Genomic DNA, 7,824 nt, shown 5'->3' with positions numbered 1-7,824 from the left:
CAACAGAATAGCCAAGGGCTAATTTGAGCAATTCACCCACCTAACCACGGTGCTGATAAATGTCTGACTCAAGCCAAATTTGGAAGAAACTAACACCTGTGGTCAGTATCCAAATATGACTGAGTCAATCGTCTTGCCCCCATAAATAGTGAGCAGCCCAAGAGCCCTTTGAGCTCTCCTGCACAGCCGTGGGCTGAAAGCCAGATGTCCCCTTGAGTAGGGACGCCTCTGAAGGCTACTCCTCGAGGTAGAGAGATTCCTTGCTGCAAGAGATTCTCGGTAAGTGATTAATAGCATGCTAAACTTTGAAAATCTTAGCTAAGTGATATAAAGAATTGATTGCACGTATGTAATCCTTTAGACACAAACCATTGACCAAATCTGGGACGAGGACTGGATCCAGTCGCACCTAGACACCTCTCTGAGAAGGAGTTTAGAAAGCAAGGGGATCTTTCTGAACCTCATGACTCAATGGGAGGGTCTCCCTGATGGTTTTGTCTAACCCTGTGCTCTATGCAGTAAATAATCAAGTGCACCTTGCCACCGAATCTTGTTAAACCACTGTCGCATTTGCTATCAAACATTGTTAAGTTGCTGGTTTATATCAAAAACATTGCTACTTCTCTCTTATGAGTGAAGTGCATCACTCCATCCACAACAAGACCATAGACATGGACAGAGAAAGTTGTCTATTCAGAAAGTTCACTCGCCGTCCTGTTAGAAACATTACTTCATATACCCAAGTTCAATATCTGTCTTATAGCCTAGCAGGCCATAGGCTGCCCTTCCGACTTACATCTCCATTAGAGAGGATTTTGGCTCCAGGCATTCCCAGGGAATGTCTCAAGTTTGCCTTGGCTGTCCTGTCCCATGTCTCATGAAAGACTCAGATCTTGAAAGTCTTTACAGAACAGTCAAACTGCTTCCACCAGCCTAAGGGACAGATTAATCAGACAACTATGTACTAAAACATTAGTGTTCTGGATTTCTATTACAGTATAGGCAAATAATTTCTATCTAAATCTAGATGTGATTGGGAGGCAGTTGACACATTTGAAAAGAAAATCCTTCTTTCTCACCAGACAAGCTTTCTTGACAAGACTACATTGAGTGTCTTCTCTGGTGCTAGACATTCATGCTGACAAGGAATTATATATTTTTTTTTATTATATATATATTTGCCCTTTAAATGCTAAACTGAGCTACAAGTTCAAAACTGGAGTGTAAAGATCTATGTCAAGTATTGCAAATGCTTTTATTTTTGTTGCAAATTTTATGATTTTGTTATATTTTATTTAAAACTACAGGTTCTGTTTGGTGTTCTGTTTGCATGTGTATGTATGGGCATATACAAGGAAGACCAGTCTCTATTAAGAGTTGATCAAGGCCTCATCAATATTGTCAGGGAAGTTCCCAGTTATACAGCTAACCCTAATTTTTTCAACTGAATATCTCTTCATGTTTCACTAACTGAATTCAGTAGACCTGCAGTGACTTTAATGGGTGTTTAGAAAATTACCTCACACATGGACCCCTACCTTCCGAACACCTAATGTCTCACTCCCCCATAAAAGCACAAGAATTAAAAAAAACACAAAACAAAACAAAACTGTAAAACAGATCTGTCCGAATCATGCCTATGAATATAATATCAACTGCAATCTGAGTCTTCATCAAAACTCACCCAAGAACTGTGTTAAATCTTCACTAGGACAACAGGAGTTGGAAAAGTGTGTTCCATACAGAATCATTAGTAATTTTATATAACTCTGGCCCACATACATGCTTTTCCATATGTAAGACTACATGCACAAAATTTTATACACCTACACATGCACGCTTTTTACTGAGTCCTGTGAAAGTCATACACTAGTCTGAGAATCTAGCTTGGCACAGTGCACCTACCACAACAGAGTGTGTGATCCCACTGTTTTCCACACCTCAGCTATCACTAAATCCTATACGTTGCCAATTAATTATATCTGCAGACCTTGTAGCTCTTCCATTTCTATTCCATTTTCTTTATGCATGCAAAATATTCAAGTGAATTTACCAAGCTAAGCTCATAGGACTGGGCACCATTTAAACCATTTACGCTGATTTATATTTGGAATAAATGTGTATTGGCGAAACCCTACAGTTTTTCTGAGACTATTATTAAAATTTAACAATGATTTCAATGTTTGAATGGGCTCAGGAAACAGCTATTATTTAACAATATTGGACAAAACTGACTAATTGGACAAACAATCTTTTAAGGAAAGAAAGAGGTTATTGTTCATACAGTGAAAACCCTAGCATAATAATTAACCACTCTGAATGTTTTGACAAAAGGTCAGACAAAACAGAAGCACAAAGTGCTTGAAAAGTCCTTATGTGACAAGCCAAAGTACTTCAAAGAGGACATCAACAGAATTCAAACATGTAAATCTGAAGTGCCTGAATCACTTAAATGTCTACACAGAGACTAGGTTGTCTTTAAGGTCCCTCAAAACCTAAAGTTCAAGTTCCAAACAGATCCACAGCTTCACTCCTGCTGAAGCTCAGCCAGGAGTCAGAAATCAGTAATTTCTCTAAGTTCTCTGAAAATAGGCATTCCCAGATTGCACTTAATCCATACCAAGAGGACCAAGACTCTTACCAAAGGTGTCATTCACCTTGTTTGATTTCAGTTTTCTAAAAGCTCCTTTCCGTGTACCCACTGGACAGAGACAGATGACAACTGCGAGTAAGTCATTCCATCCTAAAAATGTCACCAAGACATATTCAGTTATTTCAGGATATGTTTGTATAAGTAAATAAAATTGTCCAGTGCCTGTCTGCAAGGCCCAAGAGCAATTAGTATGATATGATTTGCATCAATACAGCTAAACTCTCCTCCCAGTCCGAGGTGACTTCATTCAAACTGCATGTTTGGAACAACATAGGCACGTCCTGCCTTCTGTACGGTACAGAGCTGAGTTGTGCCTGCTAGTAATTAAGAGTCTGGGCAGTAGCAGGACAATGCTAGAAAGTGTGCATTGGTCTTGGATTGTTAGTGTAGATGTAGTCTAAAAGAATAGGTGTAGACCTCTAGGAGGAAGGGAGCACCTGGGGCAGTCCTGCGTTGGGTAACAACGCACCGGTGATGGGCAGAGTTTCAGGGGCTGTCTGGGTCTAGAACATCACTTGTGATGCATGTGGTTCCAGCCTGAGTTCTGGCACATCCTGTCGGGCTGGTGAAGGAGGAGAGAAGGGCCTAACTCAGGGCTCTGAGTGCCACATCTGGAGTAGTGTGTTTTGGGATTGTTTTGTTTTGTTTTAAGGAACAGCTTAGATGATAAAAAGTTTTTCTTCCAAGTACAATGCACTACGGTCATCTTTGGCTAACACCTCCAGCAGCACATGGCAAGAGTTTTCTTGACAATCACAAGAGCAGGTGTTTTTTAAATTTTTTTTCTGTAGTGAAGTACAACTTTCACTTTCTTTCCAGTCTTTTACCTGCAAGACATGGGAATGGAAATGTGAACCTAGGATTCATAAAGCATTTTCTCTGCATTCAATAGACAAAGGCTAATGCAAAAAAATGTAAATCTGTCAGCCTCAACAATGACAAGAATGAAAGCAAAATTTACCCTAGAGCCAAAATACCCACCTGTGCCAAATAAATCTCAGTCTGTCAGTTCATGTGTCCTTCATCAATAACCTATACAAAGAAAGACTCATTGCAGTACACTTTAAAGATTAACAGAAATGGACTAACATGGTTCAGCAAGGAATAAGACCTACAAAAACCAGAGTCTCACTGAGTAATGCGCACTTCTGGCAGAACTTTCCAGGCTGCTTGGACACAAAGGTAGTGTGTCAAATTGGCACATCACAGATCTTTCTGGCTCTCACAGGTTTAAATAAGTGTTTGAGATTCATTCCCATGCTTGGCTAATGACCAGCCAGAGCTGAGATCAGATCTCTTATAGCAGACTTGAAAGTGCTCGTGTCCATTCCCTAGTATCACAAAAAACGTTTTACACTACCATGACAATGTAAAACACTGTAAAGCCAGATAGGAATTTAATTTAGCTCTTCTTTCACTCCTTGAACAATGTTAAAACATTTTTGAGTAAATCAAATCTGGGTCCAAGACAGAAAATACAGTCACAGTACAAGTGACCTCTCTTCCCACAGACCACCGATAGGATATAAAATTGGGCAGACCCATCATTTCCCCCTCTCCCCTTTAATTCATGCCAGGTTCTTCTTGATTAAGTAATAACGTTAAATGGTGAAACAAGACAAAGCTGGAGATCCCCAAGGGAAACCAAGTGTGTGTTGCAGCTTGTTGTTTTTATAGTCACATCCGTCTTTTGGATAGATTGCTACCTGCAAGTGCTCCATTTACTTTTCAGGAAAAAAAAAAAGTATGACTGTTTCCAGCAATTGCACTTAACAGTCACTTTTTGCCAAGAGTTTCTGTTTGGCTCCCATGCTTCCAGGGAACATTGTTTTGTTTGTTTTCAAAGGAAAAAAAAAAAAAGAATTAATAGACGGTCCCTCCAGGTTTTTGTCTAGGAATAAGGATACACCCTTTAGAAAAAGGAATTAACCACAAGCTACAGGGAGAAGAGATTAACTGGAGGGATCACCTTTAACTGTTAGTAGTCCTTCTCAGGACCTTGAAAATGAAGTGTAAAGAAAAAGAAGAGAAACGGGAAAGAAATTTCTAGCAATGCTACAAAAATGGGCAAATAGTATCACTAGGTTGATCATTTTCCACAAGCTTCTTGATTCCTGCTCTAAGACAAAAATAGAAACAAAACAGAGGAAATGGCACAATGAGGGCAATTCACGGCAAATTTTAGAGCATGACAGATCAGGAAGTTCAGAAAATCATGAAAAGGGGAGTGTTTTGATTTTCTGGGGTTCTTTTTTATCAAAATGTATAAATCTCATAACACAATGATTGGAAAGGCTGGAGACCTTTCATTCAAACAGGCACGGCTCAAGGGCAGTAGGGTACGTAGTTCAACCAAGGTAAAAGGAGAAATAATCCTTTTGAATGATAATAGAATCCACAAATCAGTTGCCTTTTATGTGGTGTTTCACTTGCCTCCATCCATTCTTCATTCCTGTGTTTATTCTGTTTATTTTGTGCTCAGCCTCTTTACCAGATTCTGAGGTATGCAGTACTTTATCACAGCTTTACAGGCAATAGGGCTGACGTCCACATTTGAGGACCGTTATAGCTGAGGTAGCTAACTTGTTCTGCCAGTCACAGATTAGACAGGGTATAGAAGAACAGGAATGGCCATGGGCAGGCGTCCATGGTTACATGGAAGTGGTGGGAGAACAGGTGCCTAGAAACTTTTACTCAGAAGCAAAGACACACAGCAAAAAATAACTGCTCTTATGGTAAATTGGGTTTTTATCTGGTCATAAATAGTTGGGGTCAAATTTTGCTTTCCCAAAATAAATAACAGACAATGACTGTGGCTTCAGCAAGAACAGGATTTCACTGAGAGGCTTTATGCGAAGTCCCACTGCTGTCAAATCAGAATTTAGTGGTTAACTCCCTTTGTAGATCTGAACATACTAGATTTGTCCAACAGCACAAGGAATCTTGAAGTTAACAGGAATTGTGCCTTCTCAGGAACATCATTCGTAGCTCTATGTGACATATGATTTCAAGAACCTAAAGCAATGTGATCTGATAGGTGGCTAAAGTCTAATTATCAATGAACCTATTTAAACAGAGGTTTGATTTCACAGGTCAGCTTTGGAAAGTCTATAAAATGATGCATTTGTCCCCAGGAGGAATTCTGGGTTAAGTGATTTGTGTAATATCAGACAACTCATATACAAAAAATACGGCTCTTTCAAGGACATCAGGCTTGAGTAAAACGAAACCCAGAACCATTCTTGACACGGATGTTTACTAGAGTCCAGGCTTCCAATGAATCATAACATCCATATTCTTAATCTAATTTTATTGTGTGACCCTTGGCACGTCCAGACTTCAGCTGGGTAAAAGGAGGGAAAACTTTGAAATACTATGAGAAACTCTTTATTAGTATTCTTGTGCTATTTTAATTTTTAAAAACATTAAGCTGTGAATTGTGACTGGTGCAGCTGGTGGATATGGAAAGACAATGGAAGCTTCCTGGTTTATTGGCTGTCATTATGTTATGTTTCAATCGCTTTTCTTTCCTTGCACGTGTTAGAAGTCTATGTAGAGTGGAGCAACACGAAATCTAAAATTAAATTGCCACAGTTACAATGAGGAGGCAGAGCGTGTATTTAGTTCTAAAGGTAGATGACTAAAGTTAGGACCCATATCAGATTGTCTATAGCAGGGGTTTCTCCAGGGATGAATTCAAAGCACCTTGCTCAGGCTTCTTCTAAGTTGTCTTGTGCTGGTGCATGCAAAATCCAGATGGTACTTTGTCAGCTGTCTAAACCACAGAATGAGTACATCTGCACTGCTGGTGCTGTCTATGCCTGGGACGACAGCTGGCCCTCGGATGAAACAAAGTGGATCATCTTTGCATTGCTCAGCTTTGCCCAGGAAAAGTTTGGGAGAACATTAGGTGGGATGCCCCATACAGGCACTGACAACTGTGCTCCTGTACTTGGGAATATTCCCCTGTGCTTTTTCATTTACTAGCATCTGTGTAGCCACTCTCTGTGAGTATTTGGTATGCTGTGGGCTACTCTAGTGTGGCCTCACTAGGGCAGTGTAGAGGGGGAGGAGAACCTCCCTTGACCTGCTGGTCACACTCTTCCTAACATATCCCAGGATACCATTGGCCTTCTTGGCCACAAGGACACATTGTTGGCTCATGGTGAACTTGTTGTCCACCAGAACACTCAGGTCCTCCTCTGCAGAGCTACTTTCCAGCAGGTCAACCCCCAACCTGTACTGGTGCATGGGGTTATTCCTCCCTAGGTGCAAAACCCTACACTTGCCTTTGTCGAACTTCATTAGGTTCCTCTCTGCCCAGCTCTCCAGCCTGTCCAGGTCTCGCTGAATGGCAGCACAGCCTTCTGGTGCATCAGCCACTCCTCACAGTTTTGTGTCATCAGCAAACGTGCTGAGGGTACACTCTGTCCCTTCATCTAGGTCACTGATGAATAAGTTGAACAAGACTGGACCATTGTTAGTGGGTTTTGATACTTGCTGCTTCATGCTTTTAATTCCTTTCCTGGGTATATTCCAAATATTTTAATGAGATGATGATAACTTTTAAGCGTGCTTGTCCAGCACAAAGCAAAACCATTTGTGCCAGGAGTGGGGAGACAATTAACAGCTATGGCCTTGAATTGTTTAGAAACCCCTGTTCTCATTTCAGGATCTGAGTACGACAAAAGCACTTTGAATGTGTCATTAAGCTTTTTCGCCTTTAAGAAGAAGAAGGGGATTTAAGCTTGGAATTCTGCTGAAATATGTTTTCACTTAATTTCCAAGAGCTTTACTGTAAATCATTTAAACAATATCACTGTGAATAAATACACTGACAAATCACACTTCATTTACTTTGACCTGTTTTTGTTTCTGCACTAGTGAAACAGCTATTGTACATTTTTCACCTGTTTTATTTATTACTGTGGTGATCACAAGCAGCAGCTAGAGGAGCTAACATGATGTAGTCCTGTCACACACCAAATAGAAGGCAGTATTGTTTGTCTTCAAAGTTTTGGACTTTGAAGAGTAGAAAATAGGCCAAGATATTGCTCTTCTCAGGGTGTAGACTAAAGAATAAATTGTGAGTCTCACATTGTCTCCATTACTATATGTGTTAAGTTTCCTCACACTTGTCAAAACAATTTATTGTGGGTGACTTCTGCAAC

The sequence above is a fragment of the Nyctibius grandis genome, chromosome 7 (assembly GCF_013368605.1).
Source record: "Nyctibius grandis isolate bNycGra1 chromosome 7, bNycGra1.pri, whole genome shotgun sequence".
In the NCBI taxonomy this organism is placed as follows: Eukaryota; Metazoa; Chordata; class Aves; order Nyctibiiformes; family Nyctibiidae; genus Nyctibius; species Nyctibius grandis.
Note: the sequence above shows the minus strand (reverse complement) of the source record.